The 16,885-nt window shown below is 42.4% G+C and overlaps 1 protein-coding gene and 1 non-coding gene across 11 annotated transcripts in view; both read right to left on the bottom strand.

Moving 5' to 3' along the window:
* PLCB4 (phospholipase C beta 4) overlaps window positions 1-16,885 on the bottom strand; it is a 455,945-nt gene that overhangs the window by 326,731 nt on the left and 112,329 nt on the right. The gene's annotated exons all lie outside the window — the stretch shown is intronic.
* On the bottom strand, window positions 1,056-1,218 carry LOC129404032 (U1 spliceosomal RNA). The gene has a single exon (XR_008629642.1). It is a non-coding gene; the product is annotated as a U1 spliceosomal RNA (small nuclear RNA).

Raw genomic sequence — 16,885 nt, 5'->3', positions numbered from 1 at the left:
CCTGGACCCCAGCCTGATGATGCCTCAAAGCGAGATAGGGTTCAGGAGAGAGCCAAGTACGGCACCCGCACTGGAGCTTACTCACAGAAGAGGGCCAGGGGATTTCTGCCCCATGTGACCAACTGGAGTGATAGCACATAGGGGAGGACATTTGCCTTGAACACAGCCATCCTGGGTTCAATTTCTCTGTCCCGCTCTCAGAGCCCAGCAAGCTACCCAGAGTACCCTGCGCACATGGCAGAGCCTGGCAAGCTCCCCGTGGCATATTTGATATGCCAAAAACAGTAGCAACAAGTCTCACAATGGAGACATTACTGATGCCTGCTCCAGCAAATCGATGGACAACGGGACGACAGTGCTACAGTAACCAACTAAACTGTTTGAAAGCTGTCCCATGACTGAGACTGCCTATTTGGAGGTAGGGGGAAGGGGACAGGTGGTCACTCTATAATGAGGGCTTACTGCCCTGATGTGGCAGGCGAACTCCATGCCTCTCAGTCAGGCACTTCTAGTCACTATCACAGTAAGGTCCATGAAAGGCCCAAGTGAACCACAAATACTTCTGTTATAACCCAGGGTCCCAGAGGCAGTCTTGCGCGAGGTTCTTGGACAATTAGACAACCCCCCACCAGCCTTCACTTTTAGAGCTGAAAGAGAACAAGTTTCCTTTTGTACTACAGGCTGGCTCCGGGGGTCCTTTCCAGGTTAGTCAACACTGAAGAGTTCCCTGGACTCTAAGAGTTCCAGACACAGGTGACTTATGTCACTTCTCCTTTCCAAAAGGCCTCCTCCTTCTGACATAAATAACAGTAGGAACCCCTCACCCATTATTTCTAGGAAGTGGGGCAAAGCAACACTAAACCTGGAGCCCAAAGCTGACTACTAAAGAAGAATCAATTCTCAAGTTTGGAATTGCTAGTCTCTCCAGCCAGTACTTCATTCATTTTCACAAAATGTGTTTTGTCAATACCTGCCCGGAGTGAACTGCTGCTAAAGAAAGAAAGCAAAACAAAGATCGACAGTTTTTCCAAATTAATTTCTCCCCACCCTACCCCCAGGGGAGAACACAAATGCAGTCCCCCACTACCATAAATTGTGCAGTTAATTTTCCCACATTTGGGGAAGTTGCAGGGGTCAGCACATCTGGAGTGCAATAGATAAGCCTTGCCCTGGGAAGACCCCCTTCGTGATCATGGTTCTCCCCTGCCAGGTAAGTATCAAATTAATTTCTTATTCCATCTTTCCTTGCTCAAAATCACTTCAGGAAGTAAACCCAAGATCTGAGAAAAAAAAATCCTTTCTATTATTATTCTTTATCCTCTTTATTTAGGGGGATAAAAAATCAGTGAACGGGCACTCTTGAAATACTGTGTCAGTGTTATTCTAAGGACCTTGAGAGAACATTTCATATTTAAGTTTTTGTCTTAGTGAGATTGCTCTGGACTAAACATGTGTTTGCTCCCAGATTCTGACTTTTTTGCCTGGCTCATTAAGGTGGTATTTTTCATGGTGAGAGTTCTGGGAAATAAAGATTTAATGTTAGATTTGGTCACATGGGTGGGGCTTCCTGATAGGAATAGTCCTTACAGTTTGAAAGAATTTTTCCTGCCTCCACTTGCACACTGATGAAGTGAGTATGTAGCCCTTTGCAAAGCAGAAGCAAAGTTCTCATCGTATCCTCAAATCCACTGGTCCCTCGATCTTGGACGGCCCAGTCTCTGGGACTCAGAAACATAAATGTTTACTGTTCATAAGCCACTCAGTGTAAGATGTTTCGTGTGAGCAGCCTGGAATGAATAACCCACACCTAGAAGGGTCAGAAGAAAAACATTTAACCAAACAGTCCGCAAGGAAGCTTCCCAAGTGTTGGGTATCAAGACTCACTCTGGGATAGACCTTAAACGGCGATGGATATGACAAATGCAAACAATGCCTGTCACCCTGAGTCTCCTTTGGCTGATGCCCCATGACAATGACAGCCTGTCTGCAGAAAATTAATGGATCGGTGGCAGTCTTCCTTGAAAAGACTAACATCATGAGCAACTCCGGGACAGTTCTATAAGGTCAAAGAAGTTTGACAAGGCTAGGGCAGAAGCTCAGAGGTTAGAGGTGCATGTCTTGCATGAACAGAATACCCACGTTCAATCCCCAGCAATGACACATCAGTTGTTTGGACCCAAGCAACACAACAACACGGGGCTCTGGTATTGAACCCTCTGCCCAGCTTGCTGGGTCTTATCAGGAACAGCACCCAGATCCTCTGTGCACTGCTTGAGAGACAAAAGAATTTTTAAAAAAGTAAGCAAACAAGCAAAAATGTAAACAATGTTGGCAGCCTACAATAAATAGCAACCACTTTGGCATCTCTGATAGTGGACTCTTGGTCAGCTATTAAGTTTGGTGCAGGTCATAATTTCTATATGATGCTCCCATGTGTGCCTTGCAGTTTACCTGCCTCATTCACAGTGGACTTTATAGCCATGAGTCTCACCCAAGCCAATAACTGGATAACATGCTCAAGGATACATGTTGCAATACTCAAGTGCTTTGATAATTCTGTTAGAACTCAAGGACATTACAAAGACAGGGCCGGGAAGATTGTTCCATGGTTGGAAGCCTGCCTTATGAGCTGGGGGAGAAGGCAGCAGGAATAGAGAAGGGATCACTAAGTCAATGATGGTTGGAGGGATCGCTCAGGATGGGAGACGTGTGCTGAAAGTAGATAAAGGACCAAACATGATGGCCTCTCAGTATCTGTATTGCAAATCATAGTGCCCAAAAGCAGGGAGAGAGTAAGAGGGAAACTGTCTGCCATAGAGGCAGGGGTGGGGGTCTGGGGGGACATAGGAATATTGGGGACATTGGTGGTAGGAAGTGTACACAGGTGGAAGGATGGGTGTTCGATTAATGTATGACCAAAACTCAAACATGAAAGCTTTGTAAGTCTAGCTCACATGATTCAACAATTTTTTTTAAAAAAAGGGAAAAAGAGAATTCTGTTAGAATGAAAACTTCCAGGGTAGAGAGCTAGAGCTGCTGATCCAGATGGAATGTTACAAAAGTTTCCCTCACTGACACAATAACAACCTTTTTTTGGGGGTCGGGGGGAGGTCACAACTGGTGAAGCTCAGGGGTTACTCCTGACTCTGCACTTAAGAATCACCCTTGGTGGTGCTCAGGGAAACATATGGAATGCAGGGAACTATATGGGATGCCGGGAATCAAACCCGGGTTGGCCAGGTGCAAAGCAAATACTCAAGCCACTGTACTATCGCTCTGGCCGCCCAATAATAGCCTTTCCCCCTACAGAACTTGCACTTGGGATCTTGAGTGACTGAGAACGTGCATGCAGTCGGTCTTAAGGCAAGGAGCGAGCTGACAGCAGAAGTGACTGCAGTCTCTCTGGCAATTAGCCAGCACGCCCATCTGTGTCAAAGGCAGAAAACGCAGTTCTCCCCCTCTGTAGAAGGGGATTTTCCACTGGTATCACGCAGCTAATCTGACTGGAAGCAAGAGGAAAGACTGCATATATTCTGTCCTAGACCAACCCTATACAGTCACGGCCTAACAAATCCCTTCGCTTCAAGAATCCAAAGAGAAGCACCAGCATTATAATGAAAAACTTCTCCACCTAGTAACTGACTGTACCTGTTAAGATTTGAATCTCTGAACAAGGAGTCCTGGCGTTTATAACAAGAGAGACTGTCTAGTATACCACAGATTATTTTATGTGATAACCCACCACGCAGCCAGGACACAAGGAGATTTGTATCCCAACAAGCATTTGGCCCCCACGATGGTTACAATACTGGTTTCCGCGAAGAACCTGCTACTGCATTTGCCTTGATGCAAAAACAAGGGTTTTCAGCAACAGACGGTGATTTCCGATTAACATTTAGAAACGCTACTTTCCCAAAAGAGACCCTGGAAGCACAGTCCATAATCGCGTTTTCTAATGAATGCTGCGCTCCTGAGTTTGCCAGCAGTTCCTGCAGGTGCCTCTCCAGATTTTTTTTCCCCTCATCGGTGAACAGACTGTGTTTGGTAGGGACATATTTAGAGTTTTCTTCATTTATGCAAGGCAAAGGATGCCAGAATTTCAAGCTGAAGAGAACTGAGATCGTTGATTCCAACCCTTCACTCAAAGATTAATGAAAACAAATAAACTTCAAGTAAAATGCCTCTTCATAATTACCTTCTCTCAAGCAATACTCAAAAAAGTTAAAATGTCTACAGCCGGGTCTGGAGTGATAGCATAGCGGGTAGGGCATTTGCCTTGCACACGGCTGACCGGGGTTCGATTCCCAGCATCCCATATGGTCCCCTGAGCACCACCAGGAGTGATTTCTGAGTGCAGAGCTAGGAGTAACCCCTGAGCATCGCTGGGTGTGACCCAAAAACCATAAAAAAAAAAAGTGTCTACAACCCCAGATGGCTAACATTTATTTGTGCTTCTTCCTCAGTAGAAAATCTGGACAAACCTGCTATATTAGTTTTCTGTTGTTTTCATTAAACACACACACACACACACACACACACACACACACACCCTAGCAGTTTCAAACAATTTTTAAAATATTTTTTTCAGAATTTAAAAAAATTTATCAGTAAGACAGAAAGGTAAATTTTCAAATAGCATCTCTGGTTCATAAAATTGGTACAAATTACACAAAATGATAATATTCAGCTGTCAGGCTTAGCAAATTAAAGAAAAAATTTTTTAAATGTTACAGTTACTGTAGCTTAAGTACCATGGTTCTCATAGAGTTAACTTTTATGGTATTGATACACAAAACGACTGCACTTTCTCTACCACTAAAGGACCTAAGACTTTTCACCACTGTCCCTGTCCCTTCTAGTCAATCTTTCCCTACTCCTCCCTCCCAGATTCTGCCACTGCCAGATCTCAGTTCTGCAGTTCAAGATCAAGGACTTGCCATCAACACACTCAGCCTATTACCTTGTTTTGTTTTTCTGTAGACCACAGATGAGTAAGATCATCCAGTATTTTCCTTCTCCCTCAAACTTATTTCACTGGAACCCTTTAGTTTCAATCCATCCAAGTTGCAGAAAACTGCAAGATTTTCTCTAGAGAATTCAAATCCCTTTGCTTTGATTTTATTTTGTTTGCTTTTTTGTTTTTATTGTTTGTGTCCTCCCCCGACTATGCTCAGGGCTTAGTCCTGGCTCTGTGTTCAGGGATCACTCCTGGTGGTGCTCAGTGGGTCATAAATAGTAGCAGGAATCGAACTGGAGTTGGCCCTGTGCCAAAGCAAGTGACTTATCCCCTACACTATCTTTCTGGCCCCCAAAGGTAAATTTTTAAGTGCCACAGGCCAGAAGAACAATACAAATTTCACCAAGGTAAAGTTCAGGTGTCTGCAGGGCTCTGTTCTATTCTGGAAAGTGCTGCAGGTATGGGGGTAGAGAGGAAATTTTTTTCTTTGCCTTCCCAGAATCCAGAGGCCACTTAGATTCCTTGACTCGTGGCTCCCTTCCTCATTTTCAGAATGAGCAAACTCCTCTCACACTTCAGCCATATCCTGCAATATATTCCAACATCCCAGGTCATTCTCCCCACCCCCAGCCCCCTCTCAAGTTCTTTATTTAGGGACTCCTGTGATTAATTAGACTGCCCCTCTCTCAAATTACTCCGGATAATGTAGTCATCTCCACCTATTAAATCATGATAACTGAAATATCCTTTGTGTCACTGAAGCGAACATTGAGAACTCTAGAAATTAGGACTTGGACATCCATTGAGGATAGAGGACGATATTCTGCTTATTGAAACGTACCCACACTCTGATCCTCACCTCAGGAAAAAGGCCTCCAAGTCCCTACGGGCAACGGATCAGAAACTGAAGGTGAATCCCCGGATTCATCCCACCTATTTACACTCTCTCTCCAGGCAGTAGGTGTCCATTAAATCCAAAGTCTCACCCTGTCATCTTCTGGCTCCTGGTCTCTGCTCTCTCGGCTCCAGCTGAGGCTGGCGTCTCCCACAATCCTTCCCCATTTGCCCCTGGCAGCCGTCTTTAGTTTCAGTTACCCGAGGTCTTCCCGAGCCACTGGCACTCATCTTGACTGGTCCACACGCCTTCGGGTGAGCCCTCTGCCCACTGCCAGGCATTTTTTGGCATGAGGGGAACACGGAGTCCAGAGTCGTGGAGTCATGAACCAATCCTGGAGTCTGTCGACTTGGGAGTTTCTTAATAAGTGACATGAAATCTCCTGTTAATTCAACTTGTGATTTTCAACTGCGTGTCTGTAAAGCGGTAACGGTGCCAGTCCCCAGGTGTGAATTAAGTAGAGAACCACTGATTTAAATCAAATTAAATCGAAAGTTTCCCATTACTTGCTGCTAAAAACATTGTAAGTGGTACATAAGTCATTCAAAATGACTACAGAATTCTACCCCCTGTTCAACTGCTCCTAGTTTCCCACCAACTTGCTCCTGATTTCTCATTCCTGCCAGTGCCTCTGTCATGCTACATTCATCTACCACGGGGCAGCAAAATACCTTTTCAGACTTTCCAGGTAAATCACCCAGTTCAAAAATTTTTCAGTAGTTCCCCTGACTGTGTTATAATTGTGGTCCTCCACACTCTGAGATTCTAGCCTTCTAGAAGAATCTTGAAAAACAATACCTCTGGAAATCCACTTGACATTGATAAAAATCTTAATTTTTTGTTTCATATACTCAAGAGAGTTGTTAAAGATGTCATTTCTGGCATGTCATAAAGCTAACATTTTAAGTAAAACAACTTCTACAACACTCAAATAAGAAAGAGTCTAAATACACAGGCTGTAAATTTGCTATCCATGAGTCTCTATGTGGAGTCATATCTATGTGGAGTCATTTTTATCCACATAAAATAAGTAAATTCTGTGTCCAGGGATGTGGTTGGGATAGAAGGGATAGAAGGGGTAGAACATAAAGGGATGAGATGACTCCAGAGTACCAACCATCCAACAATGCCAAGTGTAACCCTCGGCAGCATTGCCACCGTGATTCGGCATTCCTGGCACACCAAAATTGTGTGTGACAGCCAAGTGTGTATGCAGCCTTCGAATAACCTAAGGACCACAACGACAGCAATGGGAAGGGAACAAGGAAATTATAAAAATAATAATTTTCATCTGCTAGTCCTCGGGACTCACTCCTGGCTCTGTGCTCAGGAATGATTCCCGGGGGGACTCCTAACATCATCTATGGCACCATCATTGAACTTGAGTTGATTACGTGCAAGGTAAGTGCTCTACCTGATGCACTGTCTCTCTGTCCACAACAATGATAAATATTCAATGTTCAGGGGCTGGAGTGATAGCACAGCGGGTAGGGTGTTTGCCTTGCACGCAGCTGACCCGGGTTCGAATCCCAGCATCCCATATGGTCCTCTGAACACGGCCAGGAGTAATTCCTGAGTGCAGAGCCAGGAGTAACCCCTGAGCATCACCAGGTGTAACCCAAAAAGCAAAAAAAAAAAAGTTCAAAAGTTCTTTAACATGATTTATTATTCTATTCTCATTATTCTACCCCCTTACAAAATTTTATCCAAATCAATATATTTTTATCATTCTAATTACTTTCATTGGGGACATATTTTACATTCCTACACACAGCAAAAATATGCATACAGTTTAGAATTTTAAGATTTAATTTGCATTAAGTTTAGTCTCTAAGAATGAAGTAATTTCTTCTGAATTATATAGCACTATTTAGTAGGAAATAACAGAAACAATGCATGAATACAGTCCTGGACAAAAATTATTAAATATAAATAAGTAATGATTTGAAATAAATATCAGTGGGGCTTTAAAAAATTAACCCAAGAGTCTAAGGATAAGTACTCCCTAACACTAAAATAAAAAAGGTTTAGCATCAGTTTTATTCTAATTTTTCATCACTATGTACTGGGTTAATAAATTCTTTTGGCCAGAATAGTAGATAAGTATAAAAATCTCACACAAATCTCTGAACTTCTTTTGAGTTTTAGAACCCAGTGAACCATCATAAAAACTATTTTAGTTACCTATCAACTGATCATACAAATATGCTTTCAATCTGTTTAGCACTTGGAATGTTTTTAATACCAGAGGCCAATGTATCAAATTAAGATTCTGGAGAGCTGAGAGGAATGCCAGGAGAAGAATGCTATCCTTTAGTGAAAAGGAAGAAGGGAGAGCAGATGAAAATCAAGGAAAGCTTGAACAGTTATTCCCTTAGGAGTCTGAAGCCTTGCTTGGACCTTATTTAAAAACACATCCACGTATGTCCAAAGGTATCCTACAGTCATTTGGGTTTCTAAGTTGGTTCGTTTGTTTGTTTTGTGAAGGGCCTACTCTAGGCTACACTTGGCAGTGCTCAGGGCTTGCTCTGTCTCTGTACCCAGGGATCACCCATGGCAGTGCTCAAAAGATCACATGCTGTGGAAAGTGACTGAACACTCAGGAGCCCATGAAGCGGATATCTGAATCCCTGTGTTATTTCTGAGGCCTCAGCCTACGGCCATTTTGACCTGCCCGCAGACAGCCAAGATTTATTCGCATACAGCATATCGCCTTCCATATATCTAGCATGCTTCTGTTCCATTTCCTCCTAACCCCTTATCTCTCGCGCCTTTCCCTCCACCCCAGCCTAACAAACGAAACTGCAGCCACTGGCTCAGATTTTGCTTTCAAGAGCATATTTCAAGACTTCCTTTCTTTACTGCACTTTGACCCTTAGCCTGCTGCTATTTTAGACACTAGAGATGAGTCACTGAAATTTATACGGCACCTTGCCCCTGGCTCAGTCGAGCCCCAGGGAATCTGTTTGCGATGTGACATAAATGAACAGCAGCAGTTTGACCAGCCAGCTGCTCAACGGGATAAAATTCTGTAAAACAAACTACCCAAACCATTATTTTATTTCTACATCGAGTAACACCATTCAACACATCCAGGACTTCAGAGGGCTGAAAGACAGATTTTTTTATATTACTCAGCCCTCACTAAATGGTGTTTTTTTTTTTTTTTCTGAGTTTTTACTTATGCTGTCCCAATGCCCCTTTTTCATCCCAGCTTTCCTTAAAGCATGTTTCATTGGCTTCGATTGGTTGATTTTTGCTTTTTACTTGGTAACAGGATAACACTGTGATCATGTCTCATCTCTGTCTCCACTGATTCCTCCCGATTCTGAGCCTCATGCTCTCACTACTTCTTCAAAACCTCTCTTCCCTCACCATTAGCTCATTCCCCTAGTCCATTTCCGGCCTTTCTCAGATGTTCAGTGGATCCCTTCTCTTGGACCCCTTATGCCTCAGCTTTCCCCAGTGGTTCTTACACCATTGCACAATATGGTACAATACCATAGGCCTCAGGCTATGGCCAAGTGAGCTCACACCAAAACCCTATTACAGGTTTCCCCCCCGCCTGCCCCAACTTGGAAAAACACTCATAACTTATTCATGTCAGAGTTTCTATTTTTATTAAAAATTTATCACTTGGGCTGGGGTTGTGGCTGAGCTGTAGGAAGAAGCGCTGGGTTCAAGCCCAAGCGGCCCCCACTACACACACACACACACATACACACACGCGCACACACATTTTCCATCTGAATGTTATGACTAGCCAACAAATAATGAAAGTTATTTTAGGAAATTAAATAGTAAGGAAAATGACAAATCTAGGGAAAAACAGAAACCAGTTGGTTATATGGAAGGATCTCAAAAACATTCTAAAGGCAAAAACTAGACAAACAGTCCCTTGATAGGAAATCCTACTACAAAGAAAAGTAACACGATCCATCTACATCAAAGCAACACAATCTACATGACACCTCTTTGCCTCCTTGGGTTTGTTGCTACTGTTGTCCAGATGACTGAGGATCACACACACTTGGTTCCGGTGCCTGAGCTGGTCGTTAAGCTCACTGGGGATGGCACACCTGCAGTGCCTGCAACATGCTCTCTGGAGGCTGCACTCCTTTCTCTGTGGTAGCTAAGCACATTCTGGTTGGAGTGTTTGCCAGAGTTCGTCGGGGCGCTCACATATGTGCTTGTCAGGAGCCACAGACCCAGCCTCATTGCTGACACATCTTTAGTATGAGGCCTCATACCTAACTGTGCACCAGAAGCAGCACATTTTGTTGGGATGTCAGGATTATGTCTGCATTTAAATATCTGCATTTACATATTCGCATTTATTTGTGAAGTTGTGTAACATAAATTAGACTATTTGGGAAGTGGTAACCATGTTCTCTTGTCCTAATTTGAAGCCCCAGTGGTATATAAATATCAACCTTCTACTCCCGTAACTGACAGGGTTGTTCTGTTCATATTCACTGTCACTGTCATCATCCCACTGCTCATCGACTTGCTCGAGCGGGCACCAGTAACCTCTCCATTGTGACACTTGTTGTTACTGTTTTTGGCATATTGAATATGCTATAGGTAGCTTGCCAGGCTCTAACGTACTGGCAGGATACTCTCGGTAGCTTGCCGGCTCTCTGAGAGGGGTGGAGGAATCGAACCTGGGTCAGCCACATGCAAGGCAAACGCCCTACCTGCTGTGCTATCACTTCAGCCATATTATGACCAAAAAAATCATCAATAGTATAGATTTGATTATATTTTTGGCGTCAATTAAAAACTTAAGATTCCATCAGTGGAACAAAGTCACCAGAACAATTTCTATCAAGTAGAACATTGTACCCTTTTTTCTAAATAGGCATAATTTCGAAAAAGGGTACGTACAATACCTATTCTTGAACGTTCAACATAAAAATCAGTCGTCTGTTTACTAACTCCTTAGGTTAAATCTCTGTTCTTCCTTATGTCTTTCAAACACATGCCATTAAACTATAAATATTCAAAAATATTAGTAGAGATAAATCACTGTCATCCTGTTGCTCATCAATTTGCTCAAGCGGACACCAGTAACATTTCCATTGTGAGACTTGTTGTTACTGTTTTTGGCATATTGAATATGCCATGGGTTGCTTGCCAGGCTCTGCCGTGTGGGCGGGATACTCTCGGTAGCTTGCCGGGCTCTCCGAGAGGAACAAAGGAATTGAAGTAGAGATAAATATTAATACTAATTAGATATTAGCCTTCTCTTCCTGTCTTCCTAGTGATACTGTAATATTTTTCTGTGAACTCTAGCATATGTGCATATATATATCTTTCTTCATTTTCATGTGTGCACGTGTCCCGGGAGCCACTCCTGACACAGCTCAGGATTTACTCCTTGTTCTGCATTCAGGGGTCACTCCTGGGGATGCTCGGGGATGCAGTTCTGGGAATCAAAACAGAGTTGACAGCCACACGCAAGACAAGCACCTTGACCTGTAGTCTTTCTCCAGCTATTTCCTGTCTCTTGTTTAGTGTTTGGAAGATAGATCCTTCACTCAGTATTGTTAGACTGGATATAAAGAGATTCTACTAGTCTCTTGGGCCGGAGCGATAGCACAGCGGGTAGGGCGTTTGCCTTGCACGCGGCCGACCCAGGTTCGATCCCCGGCATCCCATATGGTCCCCCAAGCACCGCCAGGAGTAATTCCTGAGTGCAAAGCCAGGAAGTAACCCCTGAGCATCGCTGGGTGTGACCCAAAAAACAAACAAACAAAAAAAGAGATTCTACTAGTCTCTACAAACATGACTAATTAATTTCATCTCCTCTTTTGTCTATCAACTTGTACGAAGAAGAATAAAATCAGGTTTCTTTGTGCATTTTAAAAAAGTTATTACCATGTCTCTTGCCATGTTATAGTAATATTCTTAACATCTAGCACATTACCAGGTCTTTTCATCCATGCAGAATAATTTCTTTCTCAAATAATGACTCAATCCTGCTGGTATCAAGAACAATCTGTGCATCATCTTGTTGACCTTATCTATTATTTAGAATGAAAGAAAAACCTACCCTTAAGTTTAGTTTCTGAATCAGTTGGTTGCAAACAGTGGACTGAACTTTGATTTTTGTGTATCCTTGCAAGAAATATGGGAGCATGACAAAGGCCAAGTGGTTCATGGTCTGGAGGGGAGTACTGAGTTAGAAGTGACTATTGCATTGTTTTGTTTTGTTCTTTTTGGGTCACAGCTGGTGATGCACAGGGGTTGCTCTTGACTCTGCACTCAGGAATTACTCCTGGCGTTGTTCAGGGGACCATATGGGATGCTGGAATTCGAACCCGGGTTGGCTACGTGCAAGGCAAACGCTCTACCCGCTGTGCTATAGCTCCAGCCCCTCTAATCCATTGTTCTACCCATTCTTAGCCTTTAGTCTAACTGTTCCATATTGTTGGAGTTGAGCAAAAGAAAAAGGAGAGGTAATGTTGTGGTTATACTTTGTCTTCACAGAATAGTTATTTGATAACTCTATGCAAAAAAAATGAAAAGATTTTTGCGTGCATCTCCTAACAAGGAGTTCTGACAAAACTTAATGTCTCGCCGCTATTCAACTTTATATTTCCCCCACCAAATTTCCTTTTTCTGTTATAACATGTTACCATAAATTTAGTAAACTTCCAACAATGCAAACTGTTATCTTACATCTGTGGAAGTCAGGATTCTAAAATAGGTCTTGCAAGGCTGGCTTCCAGCCCCTCTTTCCTGAAGCCTCTAGGGGGAATGAAGTCCTTCCTTGTTCATCTTTTACAGATTGCCGACCCAATGTGCTCTGCATCCTGGGTTTCCTGTGTCAACACCACCTTGACCTCTGTTCCCACTGTCCTATCTTCTTCTCAATCCTGTCTCCCCCTTTCATTTTTACAGGAATCTTTGTGATTATTGAATTTTGCATCTTTGTAGTAGACCCACCCAGACACATATCCCCACCTTCAATTAATCCTTATATTAATCACATCTGCAAAGCCCCTTTTGCCATGTAACTGATATTCACAAGTTCTAAAGGTCAGGATATGAACATCACTGTAGAGGCATTTTTCTGTTCACCTCCCTTTCCGATCACCCTCCTGCATAAGACCCGTACGGGTAGAACCTCTATAGGACTGAGCAACTAAAACAGGTTTCTGCTTCTTGAAAGTTGAACTTTTGTCCCACAAATATGAGACAATAGTTTGAAGATCCTTCCCTCCCTTTTCACAGGCCCTTTATTCGATTACATTGTGTTTTCTCAATACTGTGTTAATTTAAATATAACTTCTGTTTGATTTGGCTTTTTCTCCATTTTACTTGGCATTATTTCATATTTCAAGTTATTTTTATATTGTTCTCTTTTAATTAATAGAATGAATTTCCTTCTTATTAAACCATTCCTTTCCTCCTAAATTCCTCAACTATTAATCTTTCAAACCCTAATGTTCCCCCGTCTTTGGGGGAAACTTTTATTCTATTATGATTTTGTTGTCTTGTTTCTCCACCTCCCAATATAATCTCTTTGTTCGCCATCTGCTTCTTCTTTCACAATTCTTATTTTCGTCTTTGTTATCTAATAGTAGAGAGTCATGTACATTTTTAAACTGATGATACTGTTATTTAGCACTAAAATATAATATTGTACATGCTTTTACAGATAAGAAAATGATAAAATTGGTGCCAGAAATACAGATGCCACTTAATATCCTAGATATTGAGAAAAACTCATTCATACACAAACTTATCTTCACTGTATCACTGTGATCCTGTTGTTCATCGATTTACTCGAGTAGGCACCAGTAACATCTCTATTCCTCTCAACCCTGAGATTTTAGCAGCCTCTCCTTACTAGTCTTTCCCAACGATTGAGGCTCTTTCAGGGTCAGGGGAATGAGACTTATCATTACTGTTTTTGGCATATCCAATATGCCACGGGTAGCTTGCCGGGCTCTGCCCATGCGGGCAGGATACTCTTGGTAGCTTGCTGGGCTCTCCAAGAGGTATGTATATACTGTCATCCTGTTAGTCGACGATTTGCTCAAGGGGGCCCAGTAATGTCTCCATTCATTCTAGCCCTGAGATTTTAGCAGCCTCTCTTTACTCGTCCTTCCCAAAGGTGCTGCATTAAAGGCTCTTCAGGGTCAGGGGAATGAGACCCATCACTGTTACTGTATTTGGCATATGAATATGCCACGGGGAGCTTGCCAGGCTCTCCTGTGTGGGCAGTAAACTCTCGGTGGCTTGCCAGGTTCTCCAAGAGGGAGAACTAGGCTATCAGATGTCCTGCAGCCCCATCGGTTTCGGGAGCTTGGTTTTATAGACTCTGCATGTTGGCCATTAATGGGATTACGTGGCGCCGGGGGCAGTTTCTGAGTGTGACTACCTAGCTACTGGAAAATGGGGAATCTGGGTGGAAGAGGCCCAGTCCTGTTCCGAGCAGCCTTGAAGATCTCAGCCCCAAGTCCTGCACACCAGGGTTCCTCTGACGGTTCCTTCATGTGTGAGGCTCATTCGAACGTGTGGAGAAGTGGCTTTATCTTAAACTTATCATAAGCCGGAATAATTTGTTCATACATTCCATGAGTCATGATTTTTTTCTTTTGACTTTCATTATTGCTATTATTGTTGATACTTACCTGTTGAAACATTAACAAGACCTCTTTTTACTTAATTTGTGCCTTAAACTGTTCAAGAACTATGTGAGATCATGGGTCTGAGAGACTAGGCTATACAATAATCTCAGCCTGTGATCCCCAGACCAGCAGCATTATCATCGTCTGAGAATTTGCTAGAATTGTAATTTACCAGCCCCCACCCACATCTACTGAATCAGAAATTCTTAAGGTAGGGCCTCAAGAATCTGCACTTTTACAAGATTCTCTGCAAGATGCTGATGCATAGGCAAGCTTAAGAACCATGACTAGGGGTGAAGAGTTAATTCTACTTGATCTCATTTTCCACACCAACTTACTCTCTCATCATCCCCGGTCTCCAGGATGTCATGTCTAATATGCTATATCCTTCCAGCACTTTCAGTCCCAGTAAACTCTGTAAAAAGTCACTTTACTTTTTACCTCAAAAATAGTAATCTGTGGTTTGTCATCAGGAGGAAGTAATTCCTAGATGAAGAGTAACCCCCTGGGCTTAAAAAGCTCAAATTGCAGCAAACTAAATACTAATCTATTTTTGGCATTTACCATTTTCTTCCCTTCTACCAAATGTTGCTGCTTACAACAGGGTTAATGTGGTAACACACTGATGACTTTAAAAATCACCCATTTACTTCCATGATAAGAACATAATTGTACTCCCCCCTCCCCTGTGCTGTGAGAAAAGCCAAAGTAAATGTCCTATTTGCCGCATAAGCTTTTCCCGAGAAAATCAGATCATCCCTAAGATGACCACCAACTTGGTAAAGAATTAAGTGGGATTTTTAAAATATGGTAAAGGCTGATTAACAACTGAACTTTTATCCACATGTAATAATGTATGTCCACCATGAGACTTTATTTTTGAGTCTACATACATGTGCATACCAGTGCCACCAATAAGAAATAAAAATCTGGAACCTTTCTATTAGGCCCAAAGGTATTTTGAGCCTTTTGCAAATCTACTCTTTCGACCTGTTGATCATAGGCAATTATAGTCAGCTTTCTATCAACATAGATTCTCTGGGGGTTCAAAGCACCTGCCTTTATTAAGTGTGAAGTCCATCTTCATGCACCCTCATGCACCATATGCAGTACTGGTAAATCTGCTGTCAGAAATTATATTTGCACTTACATATCTGCAGACTGGAGTGATATAGCACAGTGGGTAGGGTGTTTGCCTTGCACGCGGCTGACCCAGGTTTGATTCCTCCATCCCTCTCGGAGAGCCTGGTAAGCTACCGAGAATATCCGGCCCACACAGCAGAGCCTGGCAAGCTACCCATCTCGTATTCGATATGCCAACAACAATAACAAGTCTCACAATGGAGACGTTACTGGTGCTCACTCGAGCAAATCGATGAACAACGGAACGACAGTGCTACAGTGCTACATATCTGCAGATATCTATGCATATATGCCAATTATGTTTTAAAATATAACACTTTACTAAATAGAATGCTTACAGTTTCATGACTCCATAGAAAGCTGCTTAGATTTACAACCTGAATTTGTTTTTTACTGTTATTTTGTTACTATGGAGAACTGGTATTATTGTGTTATCTAGCGGAACTTGGTCTTCACAACCAGTGTTTTGAGTGTGGGAAGGCACGAGGGAACAGGACAACACACACAGGGTTTTGCACATGTCATCCATGTGCTCGAGTCCCTTGAGCTCTCTGTCACCCAAGTTGTTTTTCTTTTAAAAACGGCTCTTGGAGTTATTTTGTCAGTACTGATTTTAGCAAGTCCTTAATAGTGAAGACTTACTCTGTTCTCTTACCGCAGAGAAAAACAAACCATAAATTAGCATCTGGGAAAACAAAACTAGAGTGAAAATGCCATGAGGAAGTTTTTTTTCCTGGCCTATATATTGGCGTTAACAATATATTGCTCCTACTGATCATCTGTCTCTGATTTCATTTTTTAAATACATATCTGTCTAATTTTGTATTCATTTTGGTTCTTCAGATTAGACAACATTTTTTAAAAACTGCTAGATATTTCCTTAAGTTCCTTTGCAATCAAGAAAACATAAATAATCTATTAAACTATGCTTAACTATGTACATTTAAAAATCACTGTCAGATTCAGGGAAAATGGCCCAGAAGGACTAGTCAGTAGTGTAAGAGATAGATGGCAGTTAAAATAAAGGAGGATCCATTATGACAATTTTAGTTGGAAATGATCACTATGGACAAGAACTAAGTCTTGAAAGCAGGTAAAAGGATACACATGATAACCTTTCAGCATCTGTATTGCAAACCATAATGCCTGAAATGAGAGAGAGAAAGAGAAAGAGAGAGAAGAGAGGTGCCTGCCAAAGAGGCGGGCTGGGGTCGGGGGTGGCTTGAAGGGGCTGGAGGGAAACTGGGG

Source organism: Sorex araneus, chromosome 3 (assembly GCF_027595985.1).
Source record: "Sorex araneus isolate mSorAra2 chromosome 3, mSorAra2.pri, whole genome shotgun sequence".
In the NCBI taxonomy this organism is placed as follows: Eukaryota; Metazoa; Chordata; class Mammalia; order Eulipotyphla; family Soricidae; genus Sorex; species Sorex araneus.
The sequence above is the reverse complement of the archived record's forward strand: the minus strand, read 5'-3'. Positions and strand labels throughout refer to the sequence as shown.